The 26,010-nt window shown below is 37.6% G+C and overlaps 2 long non-coding RNA genes across 2 annotated transcripts in view; one reads left to right on the top strand and one right to left on the bottom strand.

The window, feature by feature from the left end:
• LOC106733166 (uncharacterized) overlaps positions 1-26,010 on the bottom strand; it is a 338,607-nt gene that overhangs the window by 69,668 nt on the left and 242,929 nt on the right. The gene's annotated exons all lie outside the window — the stretch shown is intronic.
• On the top strand, positions 14,659-21,410 carry LOC102478244 (uncharacterized). The gene is made up of 3 exons (XR_336165.2): positions 14,659-14,953; positions 19,698-19,812; positions 21,167-21,410. It is a non-coding gene; the product is annotated as an uncharacterized LOC102478244 (long non-coding RNA).

The following is a 26,010-nucleotide window of genomic DNA, read 5'->3' as shown; positions in this document are numbered from 1 at the left end:
CTTGGTGGTGGCTGAGGATACTAGGGAGGCCCAGGTTCAGTTGCTTGACCAACTTAAAATAGCCAGCCATGGTGCCATGCACCTGTGCTCCTAGCTAATGGCAAGGCTGGGGCAGAAAGATTATGACTTGCAACATGGTAAGACCCTGCCAAATATTCCTCTCTTCCTCTCTCTCCCTCCTGCATAATCTCTCTTTCTCATTAATAAAAGAAGACCCATCATGTTGTACTCCATAAATATACCCAATTGTTATTTGTTTCTTAAGAATAATTTTTTTAAAAGCAAAGGATTAGTCAATGAAATAAAGCTGTATGTCACTTGAGTATGCCCTTTTAGAATTTCATTAAAAGAGACCTGGACAATGGTACAGCTGTAAAGCAGAATACTCTGTGAGGTAGACCCACATGGGAAGGTCCCAGGTTCATTTCTGGAGACTTTTCTGAGTATCCCAGGTATGTGTATGCCCACAATCTGAACTTGCTGTGGCTGGGGGCAATCATGGGTCAGGAGATACCTATCTCTCTTTTTCTCATTCATTGAATAAATAAATAAAATATTTTTTGCAAAAAATTTCATTAACATCGCAAGGCAAAACAAACTATAAATAAGTAGAGAAAATAATTAAAACAAGGGACCAGCAAATGGCATAATGGCTACATCGCTGGACTACCATGTAGTTGACTGTGGTTTGAGTCCTGGATCTGGTGGCTTAAACTCACGCCGGGCATATGTGCGTGCGTGCCCGAGATCCTGAGAGGAGAATGGAGGAGAAGGGATTGCAGCGTGACCATCCCCCCTGGGGGGTGATTTCTCGCTTTCTGTCTCTATGTCTCTCTCTCTCTGTCTGGCGAGCGCACGCACCCTATAGCGAAAAACTCTCCAAAAAAAAAAAAAATTAAAGCAAGAGGGAGACCAAGGAAGTTATTTTAGCTAGACAAAACTGAAAAGGCCAACTACACAAAATGTGCCAATTCTTTATCCAAAATCTTTCTCTTCCATTTTCCAACTGTATCATCTTCACAAGGAATTCAAATGCGCATGGTATTTCTTGAGAAGTATTATGACATAATAATAAGTAACTCCTTCCAATTTTAATCTCACAGTATTCATTAGTTTTCATAAGATGTTATGCGAATTGGTATTCTTATCACAAATAAAGAAATGGAGTATCTAATAATTTAAAATTTTGAATGGCAAGATTTTCTGCAGTAAGCAAAACATGTCATTTGCTTTCCAACACTTTCAAATTAACTAGAACATAATTGGATGTTAATAATCGAATACAAAAAATGCACATGGTGGATAATTTCCCACTCTCCAAAGGTTAGATTGCCACAGGGAAGTAATAAAAATCATCTTTAATAAAGCAAAATTTAAATGGGGAGTTACACAAGTTCAAATAAACTATGAATTAATTATTGTGCTTATTTTGCATATTAACTATTACACAGATACAGCCAATATTTGCTACATTAAATAGCTCTATCACTTTAGAGAAAATATTTGATTCTGAGCAATCTTATTAACTCCTTTGATCAATTCGTTATGACCTTCACACAGTTGTCAGTATCCAAAAATAGTAACTTTTTAAATAGAATCTAAGTGAATAAGGTGAAGTTCAAGGATGTTTGAAGATGCACTAAACTGAAAGTAAATGGATAAATTTAAGAGCTTGCAAAGAACCACTGAATATGTAAGAACTTGGAGAACTTTAGAAGAGAGAGAAATTGACTACCCACAAATGCTGATTTTGTGAGGATGCTTGATTTGTTGGAAGAGTTTGCAAATATTTGAGAGCTACCATTATTTTATATTCAGGTATTTTCTTTGATTAGATTTATCAAACATGAATTATCCCAAATATTTTTAAGCACCTAGTTGTTAAACAGAGAAATAATCCTGTCAGTATATTTGAGTTTATGAATGCTTAATATATTTTTTTTCAAATATATGTTTTTCTAAATTTACCATTACTTTAGGTTATTTATACAAGTTGCTATGTTGGAAAAGACTAATGAACTGTGCTTTGCTTTGATTTTTATTAGGTATATCTTTATGGGGCTGTAAGGGTAGATCAAAGGCTATTTTCTCTTTGGGGGATCATTTGGATAACTACATGGGTTCTGACCCAGGCTGTGAGTTAAACGGCATAAGAACAGCATGAATGGTTTAATGCAGAAATCAATAAATATTTCTGAATTATACCACTATTTAATTTTGAAAACAGAATAAATAGTAACTGAACTGAAAGAAAGTGCAACAAAAAGTCACTTAAAAAAAAAAACAATAAAATTACAACAGATTCATTCAACAATTATTGTTCTCTTGTGAAAAGATCAAGTTTGAGGTTAATGTGACATTATCTATAAAATGCTGCAAAATCTCTTGGCCTTGAAAGGTATGTCAACATGCTGCCAGCTTGGGGTTACCTTAGTAACTAATAGAGCAAGGCCTTGTGAGTATTTAGTGACCACGGAAAATGGAAAGCCGTTTGAATGCTCCAAGTGGAATCAAAATATATATATTTTTATTATATTAAACAGGTTTGTTTTCTTTCTCTTTCTCATTTATGGCCTTTCAGAAAAGGTTTTAAAATTAATTTGGTTTAAAAAAAAAGAAAACACACCAGAGCAAAACTAGTATTGGGAGACCTGGGGCAAATAACTGTATTTCAAGTATAAATAGTAGCCATTTATTACTATGACGTTTATACAAAATCCTAACCTTAAATCTGCTTTGAAATGGAAAATAAATAACACAGAAGACCTAAAATGCTTTAGGTCATTTGGGGTTTCACTTTTAACTTGGATAAATCCTTTGCCTGAAAGCAGTCAAGACAAGAATACTTTTCAGTGATACCTCGGGATAATTGGAGACTTCAAAAGTTATTTTATGATTACCTTTACACAAGTCATCAGGCTAAACAGAAAATTTCAAATTGTTAGTGACTAGGAATTTATCCAGTTCGTTCTCACCTTTTCCCAGGTAATATGAGTGCTCAGAGAAGTCACCAAGCTATTTTGGAACAAGCAAGGATAAGAAAAACTCCTGGGCTGGCAGGTGGCATGGTGATTAAGGGCGCTAGACTCCCACATGGCCGACCAAGGTTCAGATCCTGGACCTGGCAGTTTGCCTTTTCACTTTCAGTCTCTCTCTCTCTCTCTCTGTCCCTCTATAGTCAAATTAAAGGAAATAAATAAATAAAGTTAAATAAAATAAGAAAAACTCCCTATTTGACTAGTACTTCTCCCTTTACTATGCTACCTCTCCAACATCATTGCAAAGTGTTTCTGATATGGTCACTGAATTAACAATCACCAGATTGATAATTTTTTAAAATAATTATTTTATTTATTATTTATTATTTTTTTTTTTTAATTTGTTTTTATTTTTTAACATTAATATGCTATACATCATTACAGTATACAAAATGAAGTTTTCATCCAAAATACATTGTCTGTTGGCTCAATCAAGTACATCAACATATGTGTTATCAACAAACAATTTTTCCATTTCTTTTTTTTTTTCCATCCAGAGTACACTGTATATTGTCTCTATCAAGCATATCAACAAACATGTTATTATTAGCAAGTGATCTTCCATTTCTTGTTTTCTGTATGTTTTGCTTTTTTCCCCCTATCCTTGGTTCCCTCTCTCTTACCCTCTGCCACCTCCTGTTCTCCTCCCACACTTTCTCTGTTATCTATGTTTGCTTTCTATACCATTTTCCCCCCACATTTTATTGAATCACCAAAGACCCTCATCAATCCAAATACCCTCCTAGCAAACACATGTGACACATTTCCATGAGCACAAGTCTAACTTTACGCATCCTATCAAGTAGCACCTAACTGGGGCTACATATCCTACTGCAGTCATTGAATAGATATATTTTGTTTTCCTGAAACTCTTTTTTGTAACTCAATTTACATTCCTTCTCTAGGCATCATCACAGCACACAAAATGCGATCTCCCATCCAGTACACACTGCATAGTGACTCAATCATGCACATTACAAAAAATATAAATTTCCACTTCTAGTTGCTAGAATTAATTCCACCCCTCTTTCTGACCCTCTGTCCCTTCCCACCCTCCTCTCACACCACCTCTAGTGTCCAAAATTGTCCTCCATTCCCTTCCCACCCACATTGCATTGATCACACAATTTCCTACATAACCTGACTACTTTCAAAGGTGAGTTCCCTCGTTACTACTAAGAAAACCAGTTTTAACTTAAATCAAAGAACCGCCAAGGAACTTTGCTTAAAGCCCGGAAACAGGTTAGGATTCTGTTCAAATGGTAGGTGCATGAACCTATCAGTCTCATATACTTTTATCTTCTGTTCTGGTTCAATTTTCCTGATTAAATTCTGGGATATAGTATTCAACTCCAGACTTGTCCCTATGATTAAGTTAGCTACTTTCTCAGTTTTTGGACTCTTATTTCCATGTATCTGCGTTTAGTTTTCCTGATACAGCACATCCTTGAGAACTTCTTGGAGGTCTGGTCTGGTGCTGGTAAATTCTTTCAGGTTTTGTTTATCTGAGAATGTTCTTGTCTTTTCTTCCCACCTGAAAGATAATCTTGCCGGATACAGTATTCTTGGCTGAAACTGCTTCTCTCTTAACACTTGGAATATATTTTCCCATTCTCTCCTCGCTTTTATTGTTTCTGATGAGAGATCTGCTGTTAGCCTGATGGGATGTCCTTTGTAGGTAACTTGATGTTTTTCTCTTGCTAATCTTAGTATCTTGTCTTTGTCTGCAGTTTTGGTCAACCTGGCTATAATGTGTCTTGGAGAAGATCTTCTAGGGTTGATTCTATTTGGGGTCCGTTGTATTTCCTGGGACTGGATCTTTGAATGCCTCTCTAGGTTTGGAAAGTTTTCTTGCAGGATTTCATGGAATAGATTATCAATGCCCTTATTAGTTCCTTCACCTTCTGGGATATTGATGATCCAGATGTTTGGGCTTTTAATGGTATCTAGTCTTTCTCGTATATTATTCTCGGTACTTGGGGTTATTTGTTCAGTCTTCTTGGTGAATTTTTCTAGGTCAGAGTCAATCTTCTGCATGATCTAATCTGCTTTTGGTATTTTCAATGGAAGTTTTGATTTCCTGTATTAGAGCCTTTATTTCTAACAATTCCATTTGATTTGTTTTTAATGATGTGTATCTCCTCTTTCAGATCCTGCAAGAACTTCCTCACCTCCTGGAACTCAGTGTCTCTTTTTCTCCTGCATCTTCTGGAGTTCATTGTCTCTATTCTCTTGCATCTCTGTTAGCTTTGTCATTATGAATATTTTAAATTCTTTATCTGATATTTCCATAAGTTCCTCTGTATTCTTTGTGAAGGAAGAGGAGTTATTCTTTTCCATTAGAGAAGAGATATTTTCTTCATTTCTCATATTTCTTGTGCCTCTGCAGTGGTTTCTGGTCATCTGATAGGATTATATGTTTTTTATTTTGGGGGGGTTAAGTCTGACTCCTGGCTAGACTGGGAAGCAGGAGGGTGAAGTCTGAGCAGAGGGTCTTTGGTGGTCAAAATCCCTCAAAAGTTGTTTATTAACTGTCAAGAAGTATGGTGTATAAGCAAAAATATATTGATATGTAAAGTAAATGTTTGAGGTAAAATGTAAAAATAAATTAATTTAAAATATAAAAGAATAAATAATTAACCAAGAAAGCCCAACCATTAAAATTAAATAGGACTTATTTTTTAAACATTGGTTCACTCTTTGTATGCCTCCTGCCCTGAGATACCTACAGAGATAGATAGATAGATAGATAGATAGATAGATAGATAGATAGATAGATAGATAAATATGTATATTCTTTATTGCCAGAGGGCATGTATGCTTGCCAGAGAAAAACAGAGAGAACTCCTCCATGGGGTATGGTCATACCACAATCATTTTTCCTCCATTTTTCCTTCTCGTCAGGATTTTGAGCACACACACACAAGCACCCAGCATGTTTCCAATCTTCTGGGGCTGGGATTCAAACCACAGTTGTCTACGTGAGATCTGAGATTCAGTTCCTGTAACAGCCAGACTAAGGGGTCAGCCTACAGCAGCTACATTTTAAAAACATTCATGAAAATTCTTTCACAAACCTCTTTCAAATCCAGGAAATTAAATCAGGTGGGAATTCTGACAGTCAGCCAATGTCACTTTTTTAGAGTATCTCCAAACTAAGAATATCTAAGCCCCTTCTTGGTCTATAAATTAAGTCATTAACAAATATGCACAGTTTGAGGAAGGAAAAAAATGTTCTACAACAAATCAAACTCTATGTAGCATAGGGCACTGGCATTATTCCCATGGAAATAATTTCTGTGACAAACCAACTTCTCTTCTTCAATACATTCCAGAGACAGCATATACTATTTGGTGTTCTTCATAAATCTGAAGAAATTAAAAATTAATATGCCATGATATTTTATTAGTGACTCCAATGCAACAGATAATCAAATATTTGTAATGGCAGATACCAGAAGAGGAAAATATCCTCAAATCTCCCACAACTTGGACATTACAAAATAATAGTTGCCAGTACAAAAGCACAGAGGAACCAAAGGTGGCAAATTAAAATGTGTAGAGCCATAGGCCAGTTCCATGGCCTGGTGGTTAAGGCAACCTATCCTACAAGGCCACCACACAGTTTGAGCCCTGGACTCAGCAGATTGAGAACTACACTGGGCACCTGTGCAAAAATCCCAAAAGTGGGGTGAGATGGAGGAGAAGGTATTCTGGTGTGACCATTCCCCATGGGGGGAGGGGTTCTTTCTCCTTTTTCTCTCTCTGGCATCATGTACCCTCTAGCAAGGAAAAAAAAAAAAAAAGAAATGTGGAGAGACACATTCTCCCTCCCCATGGTTGGAGGTATGTTTTTGAAGTCATTCTTTGGTCATAAAACTGTAGTAAAGGGAATGTGGAAAATCACTCCTTTGGGGAATTTACCTCAGGGTGAAGTCATTCCAAAGAAACTGGAAAAAAGGCTGGAGTGGGTAACCAGAACAAGCAGGGGGTGGCCACTCAGAGTCAAATGTCACCATCAATCAACTGTAGAAGATATCCCATTGGAAACATGGGAATTTATGGGCAGTCCCAAAAGAAATGTTGCCTTTGAAATAGAGTCTGACAGTGAGTTTATGTCTGTCCACTGCAGGGAGCTGATGTGATACAGCCAGATGCAAACAGAATCAGTTCAGGGTAAAAAGTCCTCCAGGAGCTTTGTTTTAAGATGAGACCTGGAGATAGTGACAATGGCAAAAATAAATAAGAAAAAAATTTAAATTGGAAGAAATTATGGAGATCATTTCACCTCAACTATCATTCAGCGTAAGCAATCTGTCCTGTAACACCCCATTTGACTTCTATTCAGATACATGTTTAGTCCTGGTCACAGAATAGGACAAATGTCCAGAAGTCTAAGAAATTCACTTTTTTGGATCAGAAAAGAAAGCATATTCATCTAGCCAAGTGTTCAGGAGTAGAGCCAGATCAAGGAATCAGTGTAGCTGCTGGGCAGAAATACAGCTTGACTTGTAGTCAAAGAAAATACCTAGGATCCTTTCCTCAGCAAAGGAGCAATTTCTTAAAAGGCTTAGGACACCTGGGAGTGAATGATGCCAACCAAGACCTACCTCTGCCTAGAAGATTCCATACCACTGAACACAGAATAGCCTGAAAGTCTACTTCTGTATCACTCTCCAATATATCTGGGAGACCTTGGTGAGCCATTGTGAGCTCAAAGCCATGCAATTAAGAATCGATGTCTGGGACCAGCAGGTGGCATGGTGGTTAAGGTGCTGGACACTCCCATATGGCTGACCATGGTTCAAGTCCTGGACCTGTTGGCTTGCTTTCTCACTTTCCTCTCTCCTTTCTCTGTGTCTCTCTCTGGTCAAATTAAACTGAATGAATGAATACATAAATAAATCTTTAAAAAGAAAAAAAAAAAGAATCGATGTCCTGGGGCCGACAAGTGGCATGGTGGTTAAAGGCACTGGACTCCCACATGGCCGACTACGGTTCAAGTCTTGGACCTGGTGGCTTGCTTTCTCACTTCCTCTCTCTCTCTCTCTCTGCCTCTCTCTGATCAAACTGGAAAATAATAATGATAATAATAATAAATAAAGTTAAAACAAAATAATTCTTTATAAAAGAAAATCGATGTCCTAAAGTATAGTAGGCAGATCAAAAAGTGCACCTTGTAGATTCAAAAGGCTTCTAAGGACATAACCCACACTCCAAGGAGATTTCTACCACAAAATCAAACATGTCTTTCTCCCAGTGGGGGAAAAAAATGCTGAGATCTAGAACAAGACTATAAAAATCAACTGGTATAGATAGTTTTTCAATCTGCAGGTTATGAGAAAAATCAATTTAACAAGTTGTGATCATCTTTTTTTTTTAATGGAACAACTATTGGGTCATCTGAAAAGTCATGCATATTTTTCTATATTTTTCTATGCAAAAACATATCATGACTTTTCCGACAACCCAATAGACTGAAATGCAATGGAAAATATAAACATACAAAATACCATGGCCTGTAATAAAGTCAAATATGCCCACACATATAGATTACAAATATATGCTAGATTACAATGTAAAATGTTTATAAGTGTTGTAGTTGAGAAAACAGAGTTAAACAAGTTCTGGTGCAACCTTATCATCTTCTAAATGAATCTACAGCAATTCAAGAAGGCATGACTTGTCTAATTAATGACAGGAGTGGCATAAATCTAGGTAGATAAGATCCCTCTTCCTACAATCACTCCATGCTGCCTCAGTGAAATTAACTCTGTAAAAATCTAAGTTGTCAAGGTTGTACTCTAGTCACAAGGACTCCTTTTCACAGTTTAACATTTTCTTTCAGTCATAACTTGAGTCAAGTCTCGAGCCCATGCACACTGGTATCTCAAGTGGCATAGGGGACAACTGACCAAAGTCTTGCTTCTTTTTAGAGATGACTTTGAAAAAAAACATACTGTAACAGTCTTTGGGGTCTGCAATGTGTCACAACTTTTCCAAAAACTCAGTAAAAGCTGACTGGTATTTTCAAGGATTGAAAACTACTATTCCCCCGACTTGCAACCAATAGGATTTACTCTTCACATAAATGTGGAAAATGTGGAAAGAGAAGGGTGCTGCATGGACTTCTCTATCCTTTCCTTGAAGCAAATAAGCCATTGTTGGGCTGGCAGGTGGCGTGGTGGTTAGGGGCATTGGACTCCCATGTGGCGGACCACAGTTCGAGTCCCAGACCTGGTGACTTGCTTTCTTCCTTTCCCTCTCTGTGGGCACATGCGCTTTCTCTCTCTCTCACTCTCACTCTCACTCTGTCATTCTCTGGTCAAATTAAAATAAAAAAATGCCTAAATTTAAATAATTATTTTTAAAAAAATTCCATTGTCATCATCATGGTGGTCATCTGATAGAAACCATGATCAAACTTACATCATTCCCTCAGTCTTCTGCTGCCTACTCAGCTGATCCCATGAAGCCACCAAGTGTCTTAGCCCCAAGATTTATGATCACAAATCTCCAAAACCCAAAAGTTCTGCTACTCTGTAGAACTAATAAAAGGAAAGGCAAGAAGTCAAGTAAATCCTGACTCAAAATACTACCTCCTCTCTTATCACAGAAGTGCCCTCATTTGGGCAGTAACTTCAATGCTGGAGTGCTTCTAGGCAAACAGGGAGGGACAATTATCTGAAGCGGGCGATCGAGGGGGCTCTTTAAGGATAGCTTTATTCAAGACAGAAGGCTCAAACAGTAGCAATCACTGGATGATGACACTTATTTAGATATAATATTCTCTAAGAAAAAAATGAAAAATGAAACTCTAGGTTCTCATATATTTATATATCTGAAAGAAGCCATGAGAAAAAAAATCTGTAAGGGATATAAGAAATCGGAGCTTTCAAACATGCTGTTTCTACCTTATCACTCTTACCTGTTTTATATTTTTATACATATATATGTACACGTACACATACACACACACACACACACACACACACAGCTGCATTTAAAGATAAGGAAACAGAAAGGTGTTGTGTATGTTGCCCAGATGTTTCTAAAATCTGCTCCCTGTTAAACTTATCTCCCCAGAACTAAGACATCTCTAGTCTTTTCTAATGGCTTAATCAAATAAAATAAATGGCTTGGTATAATATCTTCCTTAAACTTATATTACTAGTTGCACACAAACATTCATACACATCCAATACACAAAATCAGGAATATTTTTTAATACTTATCCAAGGAAAAACTAGCTCCAGCATGAAAACATTACTCATATTTTCTCAAAGACAACAAACTAGAAAACAAGTAATGACTTAAAAATAGTGCTACTTATTTTCTTAATCCCCAGTCTTCTCATCATCTTCATATCAGATAATACGCCTCTCATTCATTACTTCACATTTTTATTATATTCCTACTATGTGTCAGGAAGTACAGTAAGGAAGAGAGAAACATGAAAAAAAAATGGGAAAGAGATCAAAGAAAGTTGTAAAGGAGGGTTGTATAAAGGGTGAGAAATGAGAATAAAGAAAGAATATTGACTATCTGTCCAATTGAGGTCCCAGACCCTAGTCACATCCCCAGACACAAAAGGTCAGAGTGCAAAGAAAAAATATTCTACACCCAATTTGTTACCCTTTCGTGAGCTGGCTTCACATTTCTGCTCAGCAATTTATCATTCTTGAACACAGAATTGCAAGTCAAAGTGTCCTCAGAGAATACATAAGTTTACATCCACATTTTGCCCCAAACTAGGGGCCACCAGAGGGCAAGGCTCAGGTTTCCTGTAGATCTCAGTACCGACCCAGTCCTGCACAGGCACTGACCAAGGGCTTAATCATTTCACAGTTTGTATTTTTTTTTAATAATCCAGTCAAGACAAACCACAACAAATATGTATCTGTATTCTCCTCTGAAAAAAATGAAGGTATTGAGCCAGCTGACCCTCAAAAGTTTTCTTTTTTTTTCCTGGATCTAACATTCCATGAGCTACCAGCCACCTAAATCTAAGAAATTATCAGATTTCTGCTTCATCTACATTTTAGGTAAAGAAGGTTGCTTGGGTGACAGTTTATGCTTCCTGATTTGCCCTCAACCCCATGGCCCACTTAAAGTGTTCCATAAGGCATACCTTCAAGTGAAATTGGTAATCCAGCAAACACACACCCTCTTTCATGAAAGAAAACTGATTAGGAAGCTCATGGCTTATGTCAGCTCACATACCATATTCCAGCAGCAAGGAAGCCAAGCACAAAATGGCTCTATTTTCTTTCTGTATTATTCATAGGACAGTACCATTTAATTTCTTAAAAGTAATCACAGTCTTCACAAGCAAAAAAAAAAAAAAGAATAGGCAACGAGTTTGGATTATCAGATTGCTCTTAAGCAGAACTAACAACCATCAGAAGCCAATGGTGATCGGAAAAAAATATAAGCAAGCTTCATAGCAAAGAAGGAAACAGGTGACTTGGAGAGCAAATGTTTCTACAGAAAGGGAATGTACTTTGAAGGAGATCATTTTTGCTGCAAGGTGGCCTTCAGATAAACACAAAGAAGAAAATAATCTTTGAATCATTATTGTCACTTCACTACAAAAATCTCCAAAGGGCCATCCTCTATTTACCAAGATGCCCCTTCCTTTTCTAGACTTGCCTAGGTAAATCATAAAGCTCTCACAAGACCATTCATCTCAGAACAAAAACATTCTCCCTGACGGTCGCACAAGAAAATAAAATAACCTATTTTAAGATTACACTAATAAAGTTAGGACCCATTAATTTGAAATCTGTTTCTTAGACATACAACGTTCAAGTTTCCTCCAGGTTTTTTGTCACAGAGTAGCCTGAGGGAAATAAAGCTAATACAAAGGAAAAAAGGAACCTGTCTACTAACTCCATAAAGGAATAGAGTAGATTAGAACACTTTCTCGTGAGCAACAAAAAATTAACTAGAAAAAGACTTAGTTCAGTTAGGAGTGAAAAGAAAGTCCTTTTTAAATGTCTAGCATTTCTTTATTGCACACCTAATACATAGAAAATTGTGTCCTCTTTAAATAATAATAAGAGGGCTATTCAAGGGAAGATGCATATATGCCTAAGTTTTCTTACAGGTGTGTTTCTTGAACAAAAGCTCAAGTAGATCTACAATGTCAAAGAAATTCAGTAAGAGGAGCTGTGACAAGAATCCTTTAAGACATCTGGAGTTATAACTAAGAATCCTGGAATAGTCAAACACTATCCTTCCATACATCAGATAGCAGTAAAGCAAGACAGTTGACGGGGCCAAAATACTTGTGATTGTTGGAGCTAAGTGATGGGAACATGGGCTTTTATTAGACAATGCTCATTACCTTGTTTCATGAGGAGGGCCTTCAAAAGATTAATGGAAAACACATTATTATGAAAACATTACGCATGAATTTCAAAAATTTTGCAACAAAGTAAACTCATATTCTTACTGTGATTTAGGGTTTACAGTGAACCACTGAACATCTTTGTGGAGTACGGTATGGTTTTTCAAAGTATGCAGACTGTGCAGTAGTCAAATATATAAACATTCTTCTTCAACACTGAACATTATGGTATGTTATGAACATTAGATAAGGTCTACTAGTTTTAAAGAGGTTTGGTCTGTTAATAATTTTCTCTGAACCCCCTACTCTCCCTTCACTCTGAGTAGCTTCCATTACTCTCTACTTCTATGCCATCAAATTCTTTAGTTTTCACCAGTGTGTGGACATTCAGTATCTTAAACAAGGACACAGTATTTGTCTTTCATAGCCTGGCATATTTCACTTAACATTATGTTGTATCTCCTAGGTTCTTCATTTTGTGTCATATGACAATATGTTGTTTTTTCTTTATGGCTGAGTAGTATTCTACTGTGTATATATGCCACATTTTCTTAATCCATTCATCAACCATTGGACACTTAGGTTGATTCTATGATTGAGCTATTGTGAATAATGCTGCAATAAACATGAATGTGAAAATCCCTCAGACTTAGTGATTTTCTGCCCTTTGGGTAAATATTCAAGAGTGAAACTACTGGGTCATACAATAGTTCTAGTTTTAGATTTCTATGGAAACTCCATATTGTGTTTCACAACAGCATACAAATTTACATTCCCACTAACAGTGCACAAGGATTTCTTTTTCTCTGTAACCTCTGAAGTAGTTGTGATTTTTTATTATTATAACCATTCTGACTGGGGTTAGGTGACACCTCATTTGGTTTTAATTTGCATTTCCCTTATAAAAGATATTGATCACTGTTTCATATGCTTTTTAGTTATTTGCATGTATTCATTTGAGGGTTGTCTGTTCAGATCAATTGCCTATTTTTTTTAAAGAATTTTTTTTATTGAACTTTATTTATCTGTTTATTTATTTCAATTTGACCACATCGGGACTGAGTGAGTGAGAGAAAAGAGAGAGCAAGAAAGCAAGATGCCAGGTCTGGGACTCGAGCTGCAGTTGGCCACATGGGAGTCCAGTGCACCCAACTACCATGCCACCTGCCAGCCCTGTCAATTGCCTATTTTTAATTGGATTATTTGGGGGGTTTTGTGGGTCAGTTGTTTGAATTCCTTATATATTCTTGTTATCAATCTCTTAACTGAAATATAGTTTGTAAATATTTTCTCTCATTCTTTAGGATGTCTCTTCTTCTACTTATTGTTTTCTTTGCTATGCAAAAACTTCTTAGCTTGACGCAGTCCCACTTGTGTATATCTGGAATTGTTAACTGTGTTTTAAGGGGCCCTATTCAAGAAATTTTTGCCTACTCCAATACCTTGAAGTGTTTCTCATGTCTCCCTCAAATAGTTTTACAGTTTGGGACTTTAATCCATTTTCAGTTAATTTTCATAAATGGTGAGAGACAGGAATCTAGTTTCATTCTTCCGTAAGTGGATATCCAGTTTTCCCATGACCACTTACTGAAAAGACTGTCTTTTCTCCACTAAATTGTCTTGTGACCTTTTTCAAAAATCAGTTGGCTATCTGTTATTGCATTTATTTCTATAATCTGTTTCATTGGTCCATGTGTCTATTTTTGTGGCAGTACCTAAACTCATGCTTTAATTCCATTTTTCCACAAACATTTCTTAGTACTCTTATTATGTTTGAAGATCCCCATAATAAACTTAAAACTTTTTAAATGTTGAAGGGTAAATTACTTCCTTACTTTCCTGAGAAGGAAGACAGCCTTTAATCTTCATCACCCTATAAAACTTCATCACCCCCTTTGCTACAATCATGGCAACAATAAGAAAACCCAAGTAGATGACTAGCCCAAGCAGGACCAATGAAATTCCCTACTCCCAAGTATTTTGAACAAAGCTTTAACTCCTGGTAGCCTATATAAAAGAAGAGAGATCACATGAAGCTAGACTAAGACCATGTTGATCTAAAGGGAAGTAAGATTATGGCTGAGGGGCAAAGGGAAGCAGAGGTGTGAATCTGAGTAGTTCCCTTAAGATAAAAAACGCCAGGTGACTAGTCCAGTTTGTGCTCCATCTGTTCAGGAGACACAGCCACAGCTTCTGGCCTTGGATCCTATAAGATACCCCTTTACTCATTCACATCTCCTCCCTTCCTCTCTTGTTTGATCTGATTTTAGCTCCTTGCAAACAAAATCCAAAGTTTAGGCAAAGAAGAAATGCAAAGAACTAACCTGGTGATCCAAGTGTATCCAGCTAGAGAAACCAGCATCTAAAGGAGATGGCACCTTTCTACCCAGAAGCCTCCTTGGAGCCAAGATGAACAAAAAGACTAGAAATAGAAAGCCAGTTCTCAAGAGCCATGCTCCTCTCCATCAGCATTCTAACCAAGCTAGACCTCTTTACTATTTTTCTTCAAAATTTGTCTGTAGAATCCAAAAGAGAAACTTAAGTAGCAAATGAAAAAGAAAAGGTGAGTCATATCTTTACTTATAAATTTAGAGTATAAAAACTAGAAAGATGTGCTCTGATAAAGGAGATGGAGAGTGACAACAGAAGATCTTACAGCTTCTTTCCTTTGTGCTTTGGACACACTGGCTTCTACAAATGAATTCTTACACATTTCAAAGTCACTTTAGCGCTCACAAAGTAAACACACATTGCACCTAATTCACTTTTGCTAATGAAGGGGATTTCATTTCCCTTCCTAAAGGTCATTTGTACCCTTAGTATTTTGAGAACAAGTGGCCAGTGACCAAGTAGGGACATTACTGATAAGGCTTTATGAAAAGGTAAATGTTGCTTCTACCATCACACTGACTCTACTGAACATCAAACAATGTTTCATTAACTATCAAGACATTTACTTTCAATGAATGAAAACTATAATAGAGTTGCTATATTTTAAAAAGTAATGAATGTAATTTTTGCTCTCTTTTATACTGCTATAAAAAAGGGCCTTAAGTGTACTTCTCATCTGCTCCTGTCCTTTAACTACCATAATTTATGCAGATAAATGTTGAATGAATTTCATCAAGAACCCTATTCAGATTGCTACCCATAAAAGTACTTAGCTACCATTATCTTTTTCTCCTATTTATGTCTTTATATTACAAAAATCAAGTTATCAATATTAAAAATGATATATTATCACCAAAAAAGTACTAAGGCATAACAACGAATAATAAATTATTAGTCTTTGAAGGTTAGAGCCAAGTTTAAGAGATAGCAATGCTCTGTTATGCTGGACTCTTTTCAAACTGCAGTTGACTGAAGGAAGAAGCTTACCAGTGACAAAAATTGACACCCTGCTAACGGTATCAGTCTGCAGATCTCCTGCAAAACTGTAAAGTACTGTCAAGGGCAGATCAATGTTTGTGATAATTCGCAAAATAATTTGGCTTTACATAATAGGCATAATGTTATGTGACTTAGAAATGCATCCCTTGCTGTCTAAACAGACCTGGGGAGGCGGTGTGTGGTTTGAACCTCAGGCTGTAATGGGCTGAGGCTAAAGGATTAGCAAGAGCATCATAAGAGAGACTCTCTGTTTTATTCCTTACCCAATTCCCGCCCTCCCCCTCCCCCCCCAAAAAAAAAGTCATAGGAAAAAAGACCTGCCCTTTGAGGAGCACTGCTCCATTCCTCCTCATTTCCAGGTTTAGACCCCAATGCCAACAGGGTGCCATCGCTGAAACAATTCATACCCACAGAACTAGGAACAACACCTCGGCGGGGACCCCCAAAGCTACATAAGGAACCCAACAGGGTTAGAAGGAAAATGCACACAATTTTATCAGCATCTTACACCCAGAAGGAAGTCCTTCAGAGGCAATACATTGTTTATGTGCTTATGGTGTCTAAAGAGATATTTACACACTTGAGCCACAGCTTAGTCATAACCATATGAGAAAAAGGAAAGGGTCTCCCAGACTAATTCCTCAAGCCAGGGAGTAAAGCATCTAGCATACAGTAGATGCATCACACACATGACACACATTTGCTGAATGAATCAGCAAAGCAGCAATTTCCAATTAATTTCTTCTTCTCTGGAGTTCCTACCTCCTTAATAATCAAAAACTTAATGCCAGACCACTTTTAGAAAGTTGAGATAACCTGTTTTATTAACTGTATCCTGCTACATCACTAGTTAAGATGCTGCTACATCACTAGTTAAGTGTCATATTTAAATTGCACTAAAGTTCTATACAAAGTTTCTCATTCTGTTAGCAATTCATTCATTCAGAAGAATGTTTTTTAACTGAGTACCTATCCTCTGTGAGACACTGTTTGGGGAGAAAGCAGACCAAAAAAAATAATAATAATACAATAAATAAAAGCTTTGTCTTCATATTATTAGACTTGGGGACAAACCTAAGAGTGTCATGGTACTATATAGCACTGACCTAATCTGCAAGTGTTTCCTGGCAGACAGAGGTTCATGCCCACACTTCCCATACCTGTGCTCATGAAGGATTATCATCATATTACAGCACATTTTCACTGAAGCAACCCTGAAAATCCTCAACATAGCATCCCAGGCAGCCACATCCCATAATTTGCAGAGGATGATGACACAAGAATATGTTTGCCAACATAGTAAGAATCACAAAAATGCTTGAGCCACACAGCCCATAATAAGCTTCTAGTATCTAAGAGAAAAAGAGCCATTTCCAGAAAACAAAAACATCAAACTCCTGATACAAGCTAAGGGTAATCAAAAAGTAAGGGATTGTGGCATGGCCATCCCCAGTAGGGAGTGATTTCTTGCTTTCTGTCTGTCTCTGGTGAGCACACATGCCCTGTAGCAAGAATCTCTCTTAAGAATACATTGTAGATATCCATATTTATGCATGCCACCCTCTTCCTCTTTATCCCAACTGCCTTCAGGAAAAGAGCCAACTAATTGCAACTAACTTGTGCAACTGATTGATTAAACCTGTCCTGATTTCTCAAACAATGATCCATGACTGTATTTTTGGGAATCTACAGATGTGAGAATTTTGTAAGTTTAGGATTATGTCCTAAAAAATAAGTAATTCTGGATCTATTTGGCTAAAAAAGCATCTTATCATAGAGTACTGCTGAGCATTTGTGGTGCCTGGTTTTTATACTTGTCTTTTTTTTTTTTTTTTTTTGGTATTTTTCTATACTTGTCTTATTCTTATTGTGCTGGTCAGCATGTTAGAGTAATCTCAAAAGGAAAAGGACAACTATTTTCCTCAACACTCAACTCTTGTTGAACTGTTCCTTTACGTTTAGCCTGTAACTTCTCTCATCACAAAAATTCAAAACAAATAGATATTTTCATTGAGTTCTGCTTTGGTTTTCTCCAACTGCTTAGTAGCTTATGACTAACTTGACACCAAGAACACAATGAGAGAAGGAACAATATACCACAGTCCCATAATCCCCAGTCTGAAATCCTTATGGTCATATATACATATTATAATTCATACATTTTTCAGATTTTAGAAAAGTAATATGGTTTTTAAACTAGATACGAGCTCTCATCCCTAGTAAACATTCATATTTCCAAAGTGAATAATAGGAATATTCATACTGTTAAAAGATAAAGTTTTAAACAAGGTAAAATCATGACTTTCATATAAATATGAAATAAATACATGTAAATATGTTGTGAATCTATCAGTTAATGAGAGAACCAGTGAGATGTTATATCAGTTCACAGATTCAAAAGTACCACAGATATATTGCCCATCGGAAATGCTAAATTTATAAATAGACATAAAACTCACATCCACAGGGTAAGAAAAATTGCATAATACAGGACACAATTCATTTCCATTTCTATTTGCTGAGAATTGTTTGCATTATCAGTTGCCTATAATGTACATATTTCTAAAATATTCAGTAGACTAAAGACAGTAGAAGGCACTGATAACCTAGAAGAATGCTCTAGACAAAATACCCAGAAATCTTTTCTGCTAATTTCAAACTCTTTCACAACTTTCCCTGACATTAAATTAATAAGTGAAATTAATAAAGATTAAAGTTTCATAGCAATTCAAAATATGTGTATTTGATTTTGATTTTGGAATTAACAAGGAGAGTGAGGAGATGGATAGTGGTGGTAGTGTATTGCAAATGGTGGCAATATAGTTTTGAAGGGCTAAAGGATAGACTTTCTTCCAAATGATTTTTGTTCCAAGCCAGTCCATCACTGATTTGTTTTCAGAATTTTGTTTTTTAAAACTTAGGGATTTGGGTCAATTTCTCATGAATGTGAAAGGGTTTTCTTTTCACTTTAACTGCTCTGTCTTATGATGGTTCCAATAAGAGGAAACAGTGTATTTTTGGAAACAAGCATTAATGAATGAAGGCAATTCCTTCTGCCAACCTAATGGCAGGCCAGCATCAAAAGATCATTGGAGTGTTGTGTCAGCCTTCTGAACTTCAGTCCCTCCTATCCCATTATTCAGCCAGGGCGAATCACCTCTTCTCTCTCTTGGCTCTGCTTTCCTTATGTATAAAAAGATTTCAAGTTCCCTTCAAATTCTAAATAGACCGAATTCTACCACTACCTCTCCTCCTTCAACCATCATGAAACATAGAATGATATTAGGACAGGATCACTATGCTCTAAGTTAGTACTTGAGTTTCTCCTAGCAAAATGAAACTATCACCTAACTTTGTGTGCCTGTCATCAAGCCCAGTGCCTGCCATACAGTTGGTGCTCAATATATAAATTCTTGTAGAACTGATCTCAACCTCTATCACCTAATACATAGATTTGCCCATTGTAAATGAATCAATGATGCCACCACCTAACTATGCAAGGAAAGAAATGGAGAAGTCTCTATCACTTGGGGTTTGCCATTGTTAGTATTAGAAATGGAAATGGCATACTGTTATGGATTCCAATGGGAGAAAGCTAGGGTCTATAAAAGTAAAAAAGAAAAAAATTAAAGAAGAAAGAACAGACACATGGGAGCCAGACGGCCCCAAGACAGAACTCACAAGTCAGCAGTCTAGACCAAACATAAAAATGGCTACATTATCTAGAGTGGAGACTGGACCCAGTCCCAGAGGTTAGAACAGCACTGGCCAAAGTAAACTTTAGGGACAGTTAACCCACAGAAGGGCCTCCCAATGAAGAGAGTTCATGAGAAGATATAAGTGGAAAAGACTGTGTATTTGAGAATATTCTGAAGGGCCCTATAGTCAAGACAAACGTTAAACTTTGTTCTTTTCAGGCTGCTCCAGCAACCCTCACCAGAGAACCTTGCTACACTATGTTCTTGGGACTACAGGTCTAAACTAAGCCCCGAGTTAGAACTGCATGGGGAGCATACCTATAACAAAGCTCAGGTAAGTGCTGAATGATAGACCAAGCACAATCAAGAACCATGACAAGACCACCAAAAACAGGAGAAGGAAGGCAAAGTCAAGACCTGGGAGGTTAGTCTGGTACTTCAGAGTACCATTCTCCATAGTCTGTAGGTATCTCAAAGATAGACACCCCGCTTAGGTCACCCTTTTATCTCCAGAGCTACACTGATGGGGTTCTAGACAGGTATAGCAGCTACAGAATGAAATATACAGAAGTGAGCAGAACAGAAATGAAGACTTTTATTGTGGTTCTCAATCCTGGTGGAACGCTGAAATGACCTGGGGAGCCATAGATATGACATATTTCCAGGCTCCCAGCCCAGACCAATGGCGTTAGGTATTTGTAACCTCTTTGTTAAATAAAGGACTTTTAGATACTTCTTATATGAAAGATCTATAGTCCTTTCCCTTAATAGCAAACCTGGAATCCACTCAGGGACAAAGTACCAATTCTGGGCAGGGAAGAGAAGAATCTGTTTACAGATGCAGGGTCCTAAATGAGGCATTGGCCCCTTCTCTCCTCCTGCCCTAAGAATTCTCTATGAAAAATAACATAGATTTTCCCCCAGAAAAATGCCACACTAGCCTTTCCCTAAAAATAGCCTGGCTTCCTTAGAGAGGTCAGATCCATGGCCTTCAGAGAGAAAACATAACACAATTCCTGCCAAACCAGGCTCTCAACACTTAAATCAGCCGGCTCTGAAGTCAGTACAAAGTGCCAAAAACAAGAAGAGTCTTCAATAAAGAGTTTAACAGCAGATCGTGGTTATGCAAGGCGCCTAGCTCTAGTTCTCAAATGCTTCATGTCCAGAAGTTCAAATTAATTATTACTTTACCAAAAGAAAAGTGAGTTATGTCCCTCTGTCATCTCAGCCAGGATATTCTCCAGGCTGCCAAAAACACGCACATACCCAAATACCAAAACTATGTAGGAAGGCTACAGAATGTCCTCGCCAGAGACAAGACAGAATTTTCACTTCATAAATCAACAAGAAACTCTAAAAAAGCGGCCAGTTGAAAAGACAAGCCATACTGATGAAATACTTTCTTAATTCACCTCATTCAAAGTAATTGATTTTTTTTATTTCATGAACAAGTAATTTTAATGTAAATAATAAAGCCAGTTAACCGTGTATTCTTATTGCATATGGAATGACAAGTTTTTTATATGAATAAATTAGGTGATTTTTCAGTCATACAGATCTGTTGCTTTTACTTAAGACTTTGTTTTTAATAAAATCCTTTACCACCCTGACCCTAACTCCATTGTTTGGATGAAAGAAAAAGCAGTGGAGGTTAGTTAAAACATGTTTCTATGTGTTTCTTTCCTAAGGATTACCAAGGACAGAACCATGACATCGGTGTATGATCTACTCAGCTTCCCCTAGATGGGATAGTATACAAATCCCAATCCCTATTTAGAATGTGTTTCAAATTTCTTTCTTCTTTATGTCACCAATAGAAGTTCCAGTCAAAATTTAATATGTCCATTACTACCATACAACTTTTCACATAGTACACTTAAATGTAAAACTAATCATGATAAACAACAACAACAACAAAAATCAAGTTCTTTTGCCAGAGAAGCTAAATGTCAGACCTTTAAAAGTTGAACATTCAACCTGGCCAAAAGAGGCCTTCAGTTTACATTTTTCCCTCTTTCTTATCTCTAAGTTTCTCATCGTCTTCAGGAGGGGGAAAGAACAGGGTAGGGAAAAACAAAATTACTTTTGCATCCTATAATTTGTCTGGTATATTGGAACTGAGCAGCAGCCTTGTGAAACTCAAGCCTCAATCCTTTTCTTCTTATTATTATTTTAGTTTCGAGCTCTTCAGTTTTTTCTGGAGAATTTTTTTTCCAACTATTTTAAGCAACTTTTTACAAAGTTCAATGCAAAGATTTTTTTACAAAGTCTCAGTTTCGCCAGTTCTCCCATAGAAAAAGCCTACCACCACATCTTATGTGTTCCCTTGCCCAAATAAAGGTGCCATACTTGGGCATGAGTATGTCACTTGTGTGAAAATTCTTACTATTCCTTCTCACCAAAATATTGCTACTGATCTAGCTAAAGGGAAAAAATATGTCACACCCTAGAGGTGACATTCTCTTATCATATCTCTATATTTGGAGGGAGGGCCTCAGCTGCCATCAATCATCTAGCTCTATGTTACCCAGAATGTAGTTAGTCCTCAGACCAGCAGCACCGGCATCGCCTAGGAGCCTGTCAGGGATGCAGATTCTCAGGTCCTGTCCAGACCTCCTGAATCAGAAGTCTACGTTTTAACAGGATTCCTACCAGATTCAAGTACATGGAAAATGTGAGAAGCACCAGTCTACTACCAACCCCGACTCATGGTAAAAATACTATCTCCTCTCATAAGTTCATTCAACCTCTGCTCGGATGCTTCAGGAGACATCTAGGTGTGCAGGTCTGTAGCATTTGAGCAGAGGCCTTTATGGTTTTCAGCAGAATAAAGCAGTCACTCTCAAAGCAGGCAGCAATGGAAGGCACAAGGGAAAGCACCAAGGGGCGATGGAGGAAGAGGCCCCCCTCAGCTCCCAGCGCAGTGTTTCCACACAGCCAAGCCATTAATTAAGATCTGCCAGGCTGCTGGCAAAGCAGTCACTCTGGCGTTCCCTGTCTGCCTGGGACTGGCGTGAGGTGTGAGAATCTGGGTAGCCTTCTCCGTGGCTCTGCCCCGCTGGCGTTGATTGTGTATGATTAATGATTTAAAGGAATAAAAAGAGAAAGGTCAACTTCTGAGTTCAAGACAGAGCAGCTACATAGGGAGTAATTAAGATACTTGTGTAAGCATGATTAATAAGCACAAACTGGCACTCTGGGCAGTAAACAAGATGCAAGCAGATGGTTAGCATGGAAAAGGGTGGGTTTTTTTCCCTTTCCTAAAAGCAATTTTTCAGCAGCTTGAAACTTAGCTTGTGAATTCTTTTCCTCCCTCAAGTCTCAAAAAACTCATTATCTCTACTATCTTAAAAAAAAAAGTGGTAAACCCATTCAATGTTCATTCATTCCCTCTTTTTTAAAAAACATTATCTTATTTTATTTTTACAGATAACTAGAGTTTCCTTGTAAAATGGATGCAACTCATCTTTGTTTCTCAATGCCTTTTATGTCAGACGTCCCGTGAATGGGCGAGCCTGACAAGGTGGCTCACTGCGGAGCCTTTTAACTCCCACCCACCACTTCTCCCCCCGCCCTGTGATGGGCAGAACAGAGGCATCACCAGTGGCATTCTGGAGAGTGCTGGCAGGCAGGTGTCAGAGCCGTCCGGCAGGCGCCCCTCACGAACACTAATCAGCCCTGGTGTTCTTTTACAATCCATATCTAATTCGCAAGTTTCATTCTTTCTGAAAAACAATTACTAGGTTTTGAAGTTCATTGTGCATTTACTCAACTGTCTCTTCACATTAACGTAAAGTGGGAACAAGAAAAAATAGAGTCAGCAGGGAAGGGACATCAAAAGATGTTAAGAGTGGATGAAGGCTTTATTTTAAGAGTAATATAATTACAGATGTGTGCAATACTTTACAATAAATGAAACACAAAAGGTGTATCCTGTACCTTCAAGATAGTGTGTGTGTGTGTGTGTGTGTGTGTGTGTGTGTGTGTGTGTAGAGAAAGAGACACTCAGACATTCACATTTCTATGGGGATGGGAAGAGGGAAAGGTCATTTATGATCAGGAAAAGCAAAAAGATTGTCCTAAGAATAAGAGTAAGATGCATATATTTCTTAGCAAAAAGCAAGAAAATAATAGGGCAATGACAGGGTAGAAAACCTTAGTATTCTCCCTCTGTCTCAAAGAAAAGAGGAAAGAGGAACATGAGGGAAGAGGGAAAAAAAGAGTAAAAACTAAAGAGGAAAAAGGAAGGGAACATAAAGGGTAGAGAAGAAAGTTGGGTCTTAAGTAAAACATGGAAAGAGAATTACTGACTCTAATGAAGAAGGTACCATAAACCTTCCAGGTAGAAAAGAGTCTCTGAATTCTGGTTCCTGAATTTCCTAACGAGCACAATAGTTGACAGCTCCAGACCCTCTCACTCTTGACAGAGGCAGATGTGTACTCCATGTCCACAAGGTGCCATGTCTCCCCAGAGCAGCCTCAGTCAAGTTCCAGGTCTGAGTCTGTCCTTCCTCAGCCAGCATCAAGGGCATCCATCTCAGCTGCTGCCAATGGGTCCAGTCCATTCAAGCTCCTCCACCCACTAACCATCAGACAACTCCAGCTTCCAGCCTGAGTCTACATGGCTCGGTTTATATCTAGGCCCTCAGGACTGAAGGGACCAGTGGCAGCCACCCATGAGACAGGCAAATAATGGCCTTGAGAATAGCTGGCTGATGGTGTTCTCTTCTGTGACACCACCCACCAAGAGAGGGGAGCATTCCTAAGTAGAAGATTCTAATATATTAACACCATCATGTTCAGTCTCACACAGCAAATCTTTTCTTATGTGTTCTACTGTTTTGTTACTAAATTTGTTTAAAATTTAGCAACTTTAAAATCAGCATTTTCTACAGGTATTAGAAAAATAAGAGTTTGCAGAGATAAAAGAAATGTTTAGAGTACACCAGGATAGTCGAAGTGAAACAGACTCCTTTCCTACAGAAATCCTCAACCATTTTAGATGTTAATATGCTTTGTGAATTGCCCATGGAGGAGACAGCACATGGCCTCCCAACCTAACTTGACTTCAGAAGCTGTTCTCTTCTTCCCAGAACTTGGGTTCTGTGGAACATTCTTTGAAAATTAAAAATTTTTAAATCCTTTGCTATTTGAGAGGATTAGCTAATTTACCCTTTATCTTTCCCTTCCCTAAACTAAACATACCAGGCTTACAAAATTTTCCTTCAGTAATATATTTTTTATTCTTTGAATCATTTTTCCACAGGCCTACCCACCTCTCCCTTTTTTTTTTTTTTTTTTGCATTCTCTTTGAACTCTGCTAAGCAGCTCGAGTACCAACAAGGATCTCATTGACATGACACAAAGTGAAAAAGGCTTTATACATCATACCTGTTTAATACAGCTCCAGATTACACTGGGGTTTTCCCTGGTCACCCCGCATTATCTGCAAGTGTAACCTGCTGTCTCTTTCCAAATAATTTATATTTATACACATATACATATACACACACATACATATATATGTATATATGTGTGTATATACACACACACACACATTCGTGTGTGTATATACATTATTTTTTGTTTTTGTTTTCCCCTGCTCCAAATCAATTAGGAGCAAGTTTTGGAATAGGTACCAAAAAAAAATAAAAATAAAAAAAGTTTAAATACTGTGGAACAAGAGAGAAGGGGAGAATAAATGCCCACATTTTGTAAGATCCACACTTCCAGCTCATATATACCTCTTTCAGGATGTACTGTTTATATGAAGGCTTACAGAACCATGGCAGAGTATGTACACCAATATTTTTCACATCCCAAGCAAATAATAGTTTTAAAATATAGACAGATAGACATACCCTCTTCTTTATTAAAATTCACTCAGTCTGGGATGTATTACCTGGCACCTCTAGTACTTCAACACCCTCCCCAGTTTGCCTCCTCAACTCCAGTCTCACCCTAGAATCAAACTTAAATACATTCGTTGCAGGTCAAATGCTATTACATTTATACAACTCCCTTTCCCTATTCAACTACACTTTTTTTTTAAGATAGATTTATTTATTTATTTATTTATTTATTTATTTATTTATTTATTTAATTTTGACCAGAGAGAGAGAAAGTGAAACAGCAAGTCATAGGTCTGGGACTTCAACCACAGTCAACCATATGGGAGTCCAGTGCCTTAACCACCATGCCACCTGCCAGACTGTAAACTATACTTTTAATCTTTACAACAATCCAAAAGGCAGATGCTATTATTATCCCTACTTTACAAATAAGAAAACGGAGAAACAAAGAGGTTAAGTAACCTGCCCAAGGTCATATAGCTAGTAAATTGGGAGGGGGTGGGGGAGAGGCACTGGGATTTGAACCCAAGCAGCTTGGCTCCAGTTTCAGAATCTTCACTTGCCTGATTGTTGTGGTTCTCTGCCACCTGATTCTCCCCAGTTGTCCTTTTCCCACTGTCCCAGGAACCCATTACCATAGCACCCGCCAAGTTTCCTCCCATCCTCATCTTCTAGTCTCC

Source organism: Tupaia chinensis, unplaced genomic scaffold, assembly GCF_000334495.1.
Source record: "Tupaia chinensis unplaced genomic scaffold, TupChi_1.0 Scaffold000635_1, whole genome shotgun sequence".
Lineage (NCBI taxonomy): Eukaryota > Metazoa > Chordata > Mammalia > Scandentia > Tupaiidae > Tupaia > Tupaia belangeri.
Note: the sequence above shows the minus strand (reverse complement) of the source record. Positions and strands in the feature narration are given on the sequence as shown.